At 46.9% G+C, this 15,594-nt stretch overlaps 1 protein-coding gene across 2 annotated transcripts in view; it reads right to left on the bottom strand.

Annotated features, from left to right (window-relative positions):
• PAX7 (paired box 7) overlaps window positions 1–15,594 on the bottom strand; it is a 267,766-nt gene that overhangs the window by 84,140 nt on the left and 168,032 nt on the right. The gene's annotated exons all lie outside the window — the stretch shown is intronic.

Genomic DNA, 15,594 nt, shown 5'->3' with positions numbered 1-15,594 from the left:
GTGCTCTGGCTACGAGACATTTGGGGTATCCTCTTGTGATCAATTTTTTGATAAGGATATCTGATTCGTGGAAATAGTCCTTGCGCCACTTGCAATTTCTCCTGATCCGGAGAAATTGTCCATACGGGAGTCCGTCTCTTAGTCCTCGTGGGTGGTAACTGGAGTATTGTAAGAGCGGGTTCCGCTCAGTAGGCTTGCGGAAAAGGCAGGTGCCAAATTTGCCTTTTTCTGCGTGTATAGTAACGTCCAGAAAAGGTAAGTCGTTGTTCCGGCAATCACAGGTGAAGTGGAGGTGTTGTTGGGAATGATTAAGCCAGTCGACAAAGGTGATTAGTGCCTCTCTTGTTCCGTTCCAAAGACAAAGGATATCGTCAATATACCGACGCCCTAGATTGATGTTATTCAGAAAAGGGTTATTGGTGTGCAGAATGTGTGTTTTCTCCAAGTGGTGTACAAAAAGAATAATGTAAATGTAAATGTGGGTGTACTTGTAAAGCGCACTGCGACTCCATGGAGTATCCTGGAGCTGAAGACCGCTGAGGAACCCGTCCTGGTTTTCCCTGTGAGATGGTCCCTTTCTAGGTATCTCCAAGGTGAAACCAGGCATCCCCGGCGTCTGTGGGGGCCGTTGTAGAGATGAGGCAAGCTTCATGCCCAGAGTTGCAGAGTGTGTTCCCTGGTTAGAGTAGGCACCGAGGCGAGAATTATCGAGTCCGTTTTTGACCCTGGTCCACGACCCTGCCGCGTCAGGAATTGAACCCTGGTCCCGGGCCGTTCTCTGCTTACGGGTCGGCCGCCTCTAACCAGTGAGCCACACCTAATAGCAAAATTAGGGGCGAAGCAAGCGCCCATGGAGACTCCTTTAATCTGCAAATAGAACGTGTCGCTGTACAGGAGGTAATTATTCAGAAGAGCAATACGAAGCAGATCCATGATGAAATCAGTGGGAATCCGTGTAGGCATAGGTCTGGCAAGGAGGAGTGATTTGATCATCTGTAGACCCTCGTGATGCGGATGTTTGTATACAGGGACTCGATATCCAAGCCTGCCATGAGGTCGGTTTCAGTATTAAATGGTCTGTCTTCCACTGTGTTAATTAGGTCTGTGGTATCCCGGATGAAGGTGTCGGTTAAGGGTACAAACTCTTTGAGGATGGCGTCAATGTATTTGCCAATAGGTTCCAGGATGGAACCACATCCTGAAACGATCGGTCGGCTGGCGGCTGGGGGGTTGATATTGTCTTTATGGATCTTAGGTAAGACGTACAAAACCGGTGTCCGAGGGTGTGGATTGTTCAAGAAAAGGAATTCTTTGTTTGAAATAATGTCTCTTGCTTTGGCTTGTTCGGTGACATACTCAATTTTGGACCTAATGTCTTGAAGTGGGTCCTTACTGAGGGGGCGGTAGTGGCTAGTGTTATTGAGTTGGCGTTTGATTTCTTGTTAGTATTTTTCTGCTCCCATTACCACTATTCCGCCGCCCTTATCCGCTGGTTTAATTATGATGTCTGAGTTGTTTTTCAGGGTTGTCAGGGCTTGTTTCTCCTTGTGTGAGACATTGTAAGGAATGTATTGAAACTGGCTTTTTAGGTCGGCAAGGTCTCGTAGTACCAAGCGTTCGAAGGCCAACATTTCCAGGGGCATGGTGGAGGATGGTGGATTAAACGCGGAGACCGGGTGGAATCGTGGTATGATAGGTTCAGCAGTTTCAGGTTCATTGGAGAAGAATTGCTTGAGTCGTATCCTGCGAAAGAACTTCAGTAAACTGGATTGTAGGTTCAGAAAGTTGGTAAGTTCAGTAGGGACAAAACTGAGGCCCGAGAGAGTATTCGTATTTCATCGTGGGTCAAGGTATGGTCTGACAGGTTGAAGATAGGTATTGTATTGGTGTTGGGAGTCACAGGCATCATGATGTTTAGTGATGTATAGTCAGTCTCATTAAGGTTCATTGCTGGGGTCCCCACTGATAAAATCGGTTCCGTGTCTGTCTCTCGCCTGCAAACTGTGGCTGGTATTGGCGATTCCTTACTGGGCGTGTTTGAGGTTGGCCGCGACCGCGGCCTCGTCCTAAAAAACCTTGTGGAAGTAAAGGTGGTGATCTGTTGCTGCATTTAGGCGGCAGCAAGTTTTCTTTGTATTTTTGAGGCATATGCTTCAAAAAAGATTTTAAAAATAAACTATTGCTCTACCTTGCTAATGTCAGACGTATGGTCTTTTCCAATGCTTCTTTCTTTGTGTATTGGTGGTTAAAGAGACCCCTGCAGAAAAAAATAGATGCTGGTTGTAACCCTCCTTGACCTCTGGATGAAATTGTTTAAGCTTTGACAAATATTTTGTGCTCTTGACATGATATACTATTAATAGTGATATTGCTTGAGTTCTTAAGCAGGGCCTGATGCCCACGAACCTTAATTTGAGACTGCAAACTTCAAACCCCTATCTTGTGTAATGCCACAGAAAACTAATTTGCCCACTACCAAGGAACTCTCTAGAAAAAAAGAGCTTGAGAGGCCTGAGGTTAGTGGTCACTCCTCTTCTGCACTAAAAACATTGACTGCCGGGAATTTATGAGACGTGGAAGAGAAACGAGTGCCAAGTACCCCTCTGTCCCCAAGGCATCCATGATTCAATGAATTTCCAAATTTCGTTACTACATTAGTGAGTCACGTGCGGCAGTTCCTATGGGTGACTCACATGGCCGAGTAGTCTCTCGTGACACACATTACTGGTCAGATTTCATTAGCTAACAGGAGGAGTCAAGGTCTGGCTGGTCAGGTCTACAGGACATTTCCTGAGAAAGGGATGCCTCTAAAAATCCAGTGAATCTGGGTAGGAATCTGTCAAATGTCGGACAATTTAATGTAGCAGAAACGCAGCATTACCACACGAACAGTAAGCACACTTGGGCAGACCCATACCATTCCCATAGTAATACTGCACTAGAGAGCTCAACTCATAGCATTACCATGTGTCTACTGAGCCAGTTATCCAAACCCACAGCTTTACCTTATAAATACAGGATAACTGCGTCAAAAACACAGCACTATCCTATGAATACTTGAGTATTTTACCCTAAGGAATTACTACAGGGACATGGCATTATAGGATAACAGACCAAGAGCATTACCACAAAAATATTACGCTCCAGCCTGGAATATTATAGTATTACCATTGCACTAGAATTCCAACCCCACATTAATAACATTAAAATACTAAACTTTTCCATTGCCAAATCGAAAGTATGTGCACTCGAATACTACATTTTAGAATATGAATTACCAAGTAAGTATTGCTCTAAATTCAGAGCATAATTATATGAATACTGCCCAAGAATACTGCCTTGTAATGGGAAACAAACAGCACAGGAGTAGAGATTCTCCGTCTTCGAATACGTGGCACTGGAATTCGGAACTACAGTATTTCAAAGCTATAGAATTTCCATTTGACCACTGCACTAGAATGTGTTAAAATTACGGAACTGATTTATTTATGGATACAAGGCTACATAGGGCCACTTGAACAGGGGCGGCTCTAGGTTCATGGTGGCCCTGGGCAGGGAGCGCAGGTAGGGGGCCCCGGAAGAGGGGGTCTGGGCGGGGCGGTGCGCGGAGGCCAGTGAAGAGGGGGGGGGGTCAGGGTGTTTGGAAGTGGAATAGAGCCAGAGGCCACCAAATCCCTGCCAGGTGCCGCCACACAAATATGTATCCATCCTCAGAGGATGTTTATATTATAGGAAATATATTGGCGTGGTGGCCCCTGGGGTTTGGTGGCCCTGTGCAGGTGCACAGCTTGCACATGCCTAAGGCCGCCCCTGACTTGAATTATCCAACTCTGTTGTAAAATTAGTTTTCTGCATAATTATGGATTCACCGGAGTTGAAATACAATTCATTTTCTGCTTAATTTGCAGATTTCCACCCAAAAATTGTTTATAGGTGAAATAAATCATAAGTTACTAAAGGTTGAGCTTCTGAGTGAAAATTGCGGTCAGACACTTAGCAAAAGTTAACTGGTCACCTTTACGCTCTTATTAGGCCTGGGCGGAGTTTGACTCCGTAGAACTCCGCGAGGTGCCAGAAAAACTCTGCATCGGATAAGGTTTTTCAGTGAATTTGGGGTTTTTTGATGACAGCACTACAATCACCTCCTACACAACTATTCCCCGCTGTGCAAGCCTTCGCCCATGTACACTGGATTTTGGCAGCAAGAGCTGGCCACTTGCCAAACCTTGAGCCCACTCTCTCATAAGGCTAAGCTCCATGGTGTTGGCCAGCATCACGTATGCCCAACTTTACAGAACATCCGGTCGTGCACTTTGGGGACAAACCAGAGGGCACAGTTTTCAGCCAGACCCTGCACCCAATCTCCCTCATGCCCAGTATTACCATGCATGTGTTTAGCCTTGCACAGCAAATGTAGGTGGAATGCTGCAAATCCAAACTCCTGCACACTTAAATCCCACTGCGCTGCAAGGTGCATGTGTGGGTGCGTGAATGTGACCGCTGGCTCTGGGTGAATGCCCCGCACCAACCATGTACTACTGAACGAGTTGTAAACAGCCTTGCACAGAGGGCTAAGGGCAAAGAATCTAGCCTATAGCTAGGCCATGATCCAGCCTCCGGGTCTACACTGCTCACTGTCCATGGTCTCTGAAAAGCACAGCTGCATAGAGATTTTCTTTTTTCTAACTTTTTTTTTAAGCATTTGCGACAAACAAATGAAAGTTTCCAAATAATATATGTATATAATCCCGATTTTTCAAATCCACAGGTCCACTATTCCAAAGGAAAAAAATGTGTTTTTCTTTGCTTTGGGGATAGCATGTGCCAGTTTGGGGTCACTCCACATTCTCCATTGAGAGGGAGATGATCCACAAGCCCTCTGGATCTGTGATCTGTGAGGATCCACAGAGCCTGCATTGCACAAAAGGAAACAAATGATCACTGCTCCAATCTGATACATTTTTTTAATCCTCCTATTTTCTAAGGAGCCAACAGTTAACGGTCCAAATACATCAACGAGGAACCCCTGAAAGCCTGCTCAAAGGCTTTTTGTAACACAAATATCTCAAAAGCTGCTGAGCGCTTCTACACTAAACTAAGAAAAAGCACTGCTCTGAGCAAAGGTTCTTGCTTCATGCTAAGTGTGGCGTAAAATTATCTATGGAATGTTTTGAACAACCTTCTTTTTTATTTTGGTTATACTTCCGCTAATTTAAGACATAGCTTATGCAATGCCAGTGAACCCATCTTATTTTGTCCATTCATGAAGCTCGACCAACTATGCTCTAAAAAGCAATTTTTCTTCTAGTTTTATCAAATGATGTCCCCCTATAGACTCCCAAATCTATAATTTGTTTTTATCACTGTAACCTACATTAGGTTTTTCACTTACAATCACTATTGCCTACTAGGTCTGTTCCATTACTGATTGTTAATGCTAAATAGATTCACTCATTGCGTGTTACAAACACTAGATAACATCTTTGTGGATGTTCAGAGGTCGAGTGGACTAAGAGAAAAGTTGGGTTTCAGCCTAATAAATCACCTGTGTGCATTTGGAAAGAAACATTGGCAGAGCCAATAGGTCTGGACTTAATATGCTAAACGATGCAGCGTTAGAACATTAGAACTAGACACTTGAGAGAGAGCCAGCAAGAACAAAGTAGACTATTGTTGTAAAGTCGTCGCTCATGCTGTTCAATGCAACCACCTGAGTGAAGGCAGAAGGATACACATGAACAGCCAATAGCATTAGGTGAGAGAGTGAGACTGAATACTTCACTGGCGTGGGTCAAGAAGTAATTAATAAAGTATTCAGTCAAAGACTGAAAGATGGTGATTCAGGAAAGCCAAAGGAAGAAAGGGGTGGGCCCAAAGTCCAGTTTATGTATATAGTAGGCATAAGGTCTGTCCAACAATGGTGCCGTTAAAACCTAGACCGAAACAGGCTCCTAGCAAGGAGGAGAAAGAAAGGATGGATGAGCTCTGAACATACAATAAGGAGATTTTTTAGGAGAATGTACAAAAGTTTAGCTGTGCAAGTCCAAAATTCAGATATTCAAATATGCCACAAGCTTTTCTATGAACTTTTTGCATGATGGACATTTGAAGCTGATGTGTTTTAAGGGCTATTTTAAGATAAAAGAGTATGTAAGGTAAAAAATGTCTATTTTGAAATTGAAATTCATTCGTTTCAGATTGTAATGCATAATATTCAGCCTCCTATAATTTATCTAAATTAAGATGTGCTGGGGGAAGTAAAACGAATAAAGGAACCTATTTATAAACGTGCTATTTTGGCATCATATGGTGTGTTTATCAGCTGAATACTAAAAAAATGCTTTTCAGTATTTGAGGGGATACTACAATACGCAATACAGAATTTTTAGGTAATGCTACAATATGAATTTTGTATTTGGTAGGGTACTACAACAGTATTTGGTATTTGATGGACTATTACAGTATGTCTTTTGGTATTCAATGGAATACTACGGTATACTACTCGGTATTTAACAGAATGTCAGAATATACTATCTAAAATGCAATGGAATACTATTATATACTATTACTAATTATCCATGATATGGTAATGCAAAGATGTACATCTGTGGAGCCGCAAGCTTTTTAGGTCTCGCTGGTGATGGAGGACGAAAGCGTTGTCGCCAGCGAGATCTATTGTTGTCGTCTTGCCTGCCAAGTGGTACAGACCTGGGCACGCGCCGATTGGGGTCTGTGGATGTGCTTCTGAGACGTGCTTGCATACACACACACACACAGCCTCTGCTTTCGCTTGGCTCGCATGCAGTAACGGCGCACACACACACAGCCAGCCCACCCCCACAGACACGCATGCGTGCATAGCCCCCCCCCCGCGCCGTCTTTGGCGGTGCATTGTGGGACTTGACACCCATGGTGTTCCGGGGCAGAGTCCTGTTGGTCACTTACCTGCTTGCCCCTTTAGATCGCCCTCAGTACTCACAGCGGCACAGAGAGGGGCTGGCGCCGTGTTTACTTCAAGAAGCTGCTGCTTCCACAACACTTCCGTTCTGCCACGCCCACTTCCGGTTTGGGATTACTGTGCTTCTCCTGAGAGTACAGTCAGCAGAACAGACTCGAATAAAGCGAAAACAACCCCCAATCCAACATGGCGGTGCGCTTACCTCGAGTTGTCAGCTCTAAGACCACCCTCGCTATTCTAAAATATTAGACTCGCATTTTAGAACTGTCTCCTCCACTGAAGAGACTCTGCCACTGTTTTACGGTCGCTTGTTGATTCATTCTCACGGGTAGTCCCTATGTAGGAGTCGTAGAGTGCCTTGCGCGCTTGAGGGCAACTTCATTGCGCTCTGGGTGGAAGAGACGAATGATTGAGGACACTGAGGACAGGGGGGGTCAGACTCGGCACTGATGGTGTACATGCTGGCAGAGACCCCCCCTAACCCTCTCGGCGAAGCTGTGATGATACGTTTGGGACTACTAAGGCAGTCCCTGAGGAAAAACAGCTGCGGGACAGGTTTTCTCTGCCAGGGCAGTGACGAGCATAACATGTAACGTCACCTCGAGCACATTTTTCATGCACTACATCTGGGTCAGCTGATATTACACAGTACCACTTTAATGTAATGCGTCATCAATCATTTTAACTGGATGGATTTCAAATATTAAAGAGCACAAGTGTACGTTGCGTTTAAAGCGATAGTTGCATTCCTGTGCTTGTTTGCACAGCAAGCATTATTGAACGTTTATAAATGTGCGCGCCAACTTTTCAATGAGGAAGGGGTGACGTCTGAAAATGGATGTTCTTGGCAGCGTCCGACAAGGAAGTAGATAGACATGAATGCATTGTTTATAAGCACTCACGCATAATATACACATTTTAAATGCATGCTTCGCATCAAAGTTTATAGTTCAGCTTTGTGACTGGAAAACACAGCCATTCACATTCAAGTGATGGGGTGTGACCTCGCGCCCAGGGCTGTCAACCGGTTCAGACACACTGTAAACTCATTGCACATTTCAGCCTTGTTCCCTTCACTCTGTTGTAGAGAGGGCAAGTGAAGTCTTGAGCACTGGAAGGTGATAATAATGAGTGATTTATGCAAGGGCCGCTAACATGAAAACAAACGATGAAACGAGCAGAGCAAAAGTCCTAAAAAAGAAGCGGGGGGGACTAACCTAGTTAGGCAGTTTGCAAGTGACATCCTGGCACGCGACATCAGGGCGCACAACATCACGGCACATGACTTCACACATGACATCGCAGGAATTGACATCATAGAAAATGGCATCACAAGCCACCACTTTACAGGAAGTGGCATCACAAGAAGTGACATCAGATCTAAAGCCCTCACATATATGTTTAGCAGGTCTATTGAGTACGTTTGCGCGCATTTCGAGACTAATAGCACAGTGAGCTATGGAAGATGATATGTGACTTCTACACTTTGCAATCCTACAGTTTTATGTAAAACATCCTGTACATTCATTTACAAACATATATCCTTTATTGTACATTTAATATGCATGTGTTGATGTAAAGCGCTCAGACACCCTGCATTGGATAAGTAGCGCTATACAAGCAAAAAGTGGCACTTAAATAATTTCAATGACTCCTCAGGGGTAGTAAGCTCTATATACATTTAGTATTATGTAAATACTGGGAGAGACCAACACATCGGACATTCTTACAGTGCTTCCATATCTCCTAAACAGAGATTGAACAAAGTGAAAAGCTGCATCTCTTAGCTATGTGTGAAGTGCTAACCTTTGTTTCCCCTCTGCTGCATTTTCTTCTAGATGTGAGACTCCTGACTGCTCCCAGCCAGGAGACTCAAATTCGGCCTTTGCTATGGGTCCAGCAGGCGTCTAAAATAAGACAAGCCCCATCCCAGCCTGCACGTTGTTGCTTGTTGCAGTTGGAACGCAGACAAGTGCATGCGCTGCTGAAAGTGTCCTGGTGTTTGGAAATTACACTGGGACGAGTTCAGCACATTATTCAGAAGAGCCCAAATTCTTGGCAGGGTGGACAGCGTACACTGTGTAAAAATAGTCGGTGGACGCCGTCCACCGCCGTGTACCCCCGAATCGTGCCCTGGAAACGAGTGCTTTAAAGGGGGCACTCACAGGTACTGAAAGCCCGCACTTCTTTTTTATTTCAAAGTGAGAGTACCTGGACTTCTCTGCAGAAGTGCAGTATTTTTAATGTGGGAATACCGGCACTTCTCTTAAAAAACTGGTGCTCAGGGATAGAGTTCCTGCATGTTTCTATTTCTCTTTCACGCACTGAGAAAAACAAGCATTTGCAATGCAATAGGTCTCGCATTTGCGAGAGTTCAAGCTATTGGCATTGACACTGCCTTTAATTTATGTTTTCAAAACCAACACGTAAATAAAAGGCATTGCCATTTACAATGCCAATAGCTCAAACTCTCACAACTGCGAGACCTATTGCATTGCAAATGCTTGTTTTTTGTTTGTTTTAGTCAGCACTCCTGCAACGTGCTTAGCTCCCGAAGGTTTGTAGAGCTTTTCAGCAATGGGAAACTGTTCCTGCCTGCTGCTTTGGGGGACTGCTCAAGTCAATGAGGAGAGGGGTACAGACAAGGTTCAATAGCTGCCCACAATCACCTGCTGTAAGCCCTTCCCCCACCTGCATTTCCCTGACTCAGACCTGGCCGGAACCCCCAGCAGGTATTGTCCCACTTCACAGCCCCGCCCGTCCATGCCCCAGAGAGCCTCACTTGCCCTCCGTCCTGTGATGCCTCCCACCTCAGTACCATGCAGCTTAATTTCCATGATCTCCTTCTCCAGGGCAGCCTGGAGTAGGAAATGGTCAAAAGGAAGGCGGGACACAAGTATTTTACTACACCTCATGAATCGGGTGAAATTTGGGGAACTTCACTCGACTTCACACAAGCAAAACAAAATTCGATTTTGCCCATCTCTGCGGGCGTAATAAAAAGTCTTGCTCAACACTACGTACAAAATGATGCCCGGTATTTGACGTAATACTATCAGGTGTTATGTCTTTTCCTGAATGCTCCAGTATATTATTGTGATATTGGAGTGGATATTCCACTGTATTATTCGTACCCCAGGTTTTCCTTGCCTTGAATGACTCATGGCCTAGGTCCCAGGAGTCCTGTAAGGATCACAGGGATATCCAGAGTATCCTACAAGGAGGGGCAGGATTAGATGTGGTGGGAAGCGCTGCCTGCCAGGATCCAGGCGTGAGAAATGCCTTAGGAATGAGGAATGAGAGCAGCTGCTGCCCCTCAGCTGAGACCCAGACATGAACCTCACCACTGTACAAGCAGCATAGACCCATACTGGCTCCAGGACACAGCTCCGGTGGCAAATGATCCAGGATGCGACTAGTGTGGCAAAGGATCCAGAGCTGTGTCCAAGGGCAAATGGATCCAGGCCAAGACCCCAGTGCAGTAAAGATCCATGCTATAGCTCCAGAGACAAAGGATCCACGCCGTTGCTCCGGTGGCAACGGATCCACGTCACAGTTCAAATGTCACAAGAATCGAGACTGTGGCTCTGGAGGCAAATACTCCAGGGCGTGACTGGAGTAGTAAAGGAACCAGGCCAGTGCTCCAGTGGCAAAAGGAGGCAGCCCAAGGCTCCAGTGCAGCTAAGATCCAAGTCACAGTTCCAGGAACAAAGCAGCCGTAACACTATTTAAGTAGGACAAGGATCCACAGCATCGCTCCAATGGCAAAGTATCCGTGCCACAGCCCCAGATACAAAGGATCCAGGCCATGGTTCAAGTGTCACAAGGATCCAGTCCTTGGTTTCAGTGCCACTAAATCCAGGCCATAGCTCGACCGCGGTTTCAGTGAAAAGGGATCCAGGCCACAGCTAAAGTGTCAAAGGATCCAGTCTAGTGCTCCAGCGGCAAAATAATCCAGACCAAGCACACACAAACAAATATACATGCCACAGCTCCAAAGAGACAAATAACCTGGGGGATGGATTCAGTGAGGCATGGATCCAGGGCATTGCTCCACTGGCTAAAGATTCCGTCCACGGCTCCAAATGGCAATAGAATCCAGGACAAGGTGTCAGTGTCACAAAGATGCTGGCCGCGGCTTCAGGGGCACTAAGGATCAAAGGCACAGCTTGGGTGGCATGGGACCCAGGCAATGGCTCCAGTGGCAAATGATGCAGACCACGGGCCCAAGGGCACAAACTTCCATGCCATGGCTCCATAGACACAAAGGATCCCAGATGCAGCACCAGTGGCAAAGAATCTCAACTACGGCTCAGTGGCTGAGGATCGTGGCCACAGATAGAGTGGCACAAACAAGCCGGGCACAGCACCAGTGGCAAATAATCCAGGCCTAAGGTACCATTGCCCAAAATCCAGGCCACGGTTCCGGTGACAAAACGATGGAGGCCATGTGTCTTATGGCACAATTATATGGCATAAAGGATCCAGGTCACAGCAGGAGTGGCAAAGGATTCAGGTAATGCCTCCAGTGGCAATGGATCCAGACCATGGCTTCTGTGATAGAGATCAAAGCCGCTGCTTCGGATGCCTGAGAGCGGTGATTCTTATCTGCGGTCCAAGGTATTAAATTAATACTGAAATGAATACAGTATACAAATAAAAAAAGCAAAAATGAAAATGTGAAAACCTTTTCTATATTTGATTGTGAATTAAACAAAGTTTTTCAATATTTGAGCATTTGTTCGGTGTATATTTGTTTTTGCATTTTTGTGTTGTTTTGAAGTTCAAATCATAGAAATCGGTTAGGCTGGGAGTCCCCAGCGTCCAATAATCTCAGTGGAGGTTCCTGGTTTCCAGTGAAGATTTAGTGCGGGTCCACAGAAATCAAAAGGTTAAGTAATGCTGCCCTAGAGACCACCACCACTTAATGTTACAAAACTCCAGACCACCTGTTCAGGAGGAGTAGGATCTAGACTACTGCCTTAGAGGCACCACAGCTTGTATTCAGGTTTGCACTTTGGGTCAAAAGAGTGGGTACCTAAACCACAGCTTTAGTGTAACAAAGATACAAGTCCTGTCTTGACTATCACAAGAGCATGGATCACGGCTAACATTTCAGTATTCGGAAAGTCCAGGCTACAGACTCAATGCCACAGTACCAGACTATGGCTTTATAGGTGCACGTGCATATATCCAGGGCCACAACGTCAGTGTCAAATGGGTGTAGATTCACAATACAGCTTAAGTGACACAAGTGTCCAGATCACAGTTTCAATGGCACAAGTATTCAGGCCCTGTATTAATAGCATAAGGATCCATGTCACTGCAAAATGGCATGGACGCAGGCCACTGCTTCAGTGCCACAAAACTTCATTCTATAGGTTCACAGGTAAAAGTGCATGGGCCCAGGCCACTGCTTCAGTGTCACAAAACTGCACTTTACCAGTGGCGTAACACAGGCCCCCGGCAGCCCCAAGCTCCATGGGGCCCCCTCAGCGCAGTACTCTGGCCGGAGAGCTCCTGAATGAGTCCGGATCGGGCCCCTATGCCACTGCTTCAAATGTAAATGTAAATGTAAATGTAAATGTAAAGTATTTGTAGAGCGCACTGCTACCAAGCGGTTTCGTGGCGCTATTACTCATACCGCTGTGGAACCCTTCCTGGCTTTCCCTGTGAAGTGTCCATTCCTGGGCACCCCCAGGGTGAAGCCAGGCATCCTAGCGCTGTTGGGGCCGTTGTGGAGATTAAGCAAGCTATTGCCCAGAGTTGCAGCGTGGGACCCATGATTGGAATAGGCACTGAGGCGAGAATATCTGGTCCGAGGAATTTTTGAGCTCGAGACCCGCCGAGGTGGGAATCGAACCCTGGTCCCGGGCCAGAGCTCTGCATCAAGGTCTGCCACTCTAACCATTGAGCCACACTTCTTCAGTGACACGAAACTTCATTCTAGAGGTTCACAGGTAAAAGTGCGTGGGCCCAGGCCACTGCTTCACAGGTACAAGAGTGTGGATCCAGGCCACTGGATCCATGCCACTGCTTCCCAGGTACAAGGGTGTGGATCCAGGCCACTGGATCCAGGCCACTGCTTCACATGTACAAGAGTGTGGATCCAGGCCACTGCTTCACTGGTACAAGAGTGTGGATCCAGGCCACTGCTCAGTGTCACAAAACTTCATTCTAGAGGTTCACAGGTAAAAGTGCGTGGGCCCAGGCCACTGCTTCACAGGTACAATAGTGTGGATCCAGGCCACTGGATCCAGGCCACTGCTTCACAGGTACAAGAGTTTGCATCCAGGCCACTGCTTCACTGTTACAAGAGTGTGGATCCAGGCCACTGGATCCAGGCCACTGCTTCACTGGTACAAGAGTGTGGATCCAGGCCACTGCTTCACTGGTACAAGAGTGTGGATCCAGGCCACTGCTTCACTGGTACACGAGTGTGGATCCAGGCCACTGCTTGAGTGTCACAAAACTTCATTCTAGAGGTTCACACGTAAAAGTGCGTGGGCCCAGGCCACTGCTTCACAGGTACAATAGTGTGGATCCAGGCCACTGCTTCACATGTACAATAGTGTGGATCCAGGCCACTGGACCCAGGCCACTGCTTCACAGGTACAAGAGTGTGGATCCAGGCCACTGGATCCAGGCCACTGCTTCACTGGTACAAGAGTGTGGATCCAGGCCACTGCTTCAGTGCCACAGATGTCACAAAACTCTAGTCTACTGGGTTCAGAGATATTCGGCCACGGGTCCCAACCACCGTTTCAGTGGTGTAACGGGTTTGGGACCCCTGGAGGCAGAAGAACGTGTAGGGGGAGGAGGGGGTAGTGTTGTTGGTCGCGTTGTGCTCAACCTCCCATTGACTGGAAAGGACTTTTGGGGAAAGGGGACTTTATAAGGAGAGGCCAGAGAGGCCGGTGCATCAGAGGGGCGCTGGTGCGTTTGGGACAAAGTCAGTCGCACACCAGGCGCTCTGTGCAACCCGAGGCATTCCTCGTTCGAGGGCTTTTCTTGGTAGCCCCCCGCCCGCGCACACACTTCGGTTCCCAAGGACCCCTTTAGAGCACAAATCTTTTAACACCTCCGATCCCTTTGAGTTGTGGGCACAGCTGACACGGGCTTCACTGTCAGACAAGAGGCCCCGTGTGCCGTTCCCGCTAGGAATATTAATCCTGTGCATGTTAAAGCCAACCCTGAAACAAAAACACCCACACACGTCCAGCCGGCCTCTTCCCATCACAGCATGGGCCTTACCCTCAACTCCACACTGCACTTCCTCCGCCTCTCTCTTCCGATACCCCAAACCTCTGGTCACCGCCCCCAAAATCACCATATCTAGACAGCCATGGGTCTATGAACAATAATTATTCCATCTTCAATGAAAAAGGGGTGCCACCCCCACGGTCTGGCGAACGGGGGAGGTGGGGTGCACTTTCTACTCATTACAGAAAGAACTTTACCCATCGTCTGCCTGGTGAATGGGAGGGCGCCGCCCCCTCCCTAGTGAAGGACGAGGGGGCTCCGCTTCTGGGGGTGGAGGCCATTATCTGCTCCCTAATGAAGGGGGTGCACTCTAGACTCTCTAGTGCCTAGCCCTAGAGGATGCACGCGCCCTTCACTAGTGAACGCGGCACACCCTCTACTTTCCGGAGATTTTAGTATACCCCTTGCTTCCTAGTAAATGGAGTGCACCCTGAGTTTACCAATAGATGATATTGAACCGTTCACTCTCACTAGAATGGGGATGCACCCTGCACCACCATCTGGTGAATGGGCGTGTTCACTGCTCCCTGGTGAACGAAATACACCCTCCGTGGTGCACTTTCTGCTCCCTGGCGAAAGAAGGGTAACCATGCCGCTGAAGGGTTGAGTGAATGGTAGCGTATGTTCTGCTTCTTGGTGAATGGGGAGAACTACAGTACGGGACACGGGGCTCCACATGGGGCCTCTATACAGCACACAATACCCATCTGAAGACATTTATTACTGGACAGAATGAGTCCTCAGTACTGGACACAATGCCAGAGGTCAGGCCGCCGGTCAATATATCTACAAGACTCCCGGTACGCTACAGTTAGACCCTACAGAGGAGGCCTCATCTAATGGGCAAAATAATGCCTATAAGGTTCAATGTGCAGGACACAACTGAGGGTGTGTTTGGCCTGGTGCAGCTCTGAGTGGGCGTGGCCAGGGCACAAGTCCTAAAAAATGAAGTGGGGTGACTGACCTACTTTGGCAGTATGCAAGTGATATCACGGCGTGCAACATCACGGTGCATGGCATCACGGCACACGATATCACACATGGCATCACAGGAATTGACATCATAGAAAGTGGCATCACCAAGCCATGACTTTACAGGAAATGGCATCACAAGAAGTGACATCAGATCTATAGCCCATACATATATGTTTAGCAGGTCTATCATGCGTAGATTAGAGTGGATTGCGAGGATAGCACATTGAGCTATGCCGGAAGATGATATGTGACTTCTACACCTTGTAATCCCCCAGTTTTATGTAACACATCCTGTACATTCATTTACAAACATATAATTTATTGTACATGTAATATGCACATGTTGATGTAAAGCACTCTGACACCCAGCATTGGAATGAGTAGGGCTATACAAGAAA

The sequence above is a fragment of the Lissotriton vulgaris genome, chromosome 5, assembly GCF_964263255.1.
Source record: "Lissotriton vulgaris chromosome 5, aLisVul1.2, whole genome shotgun sequence".
Lineage (NCBI taxonomy): Eukaryota > Metazoa > Chordata > Amphibia > Caudata > Salamandridae > Lissotriton > Lissotriton vulgaris.
The sequence above is the reverse complement of the archived record's forward strand: the minus strand, read 5'-3'. Positions and strand labels throughout refer to the sequence as shown.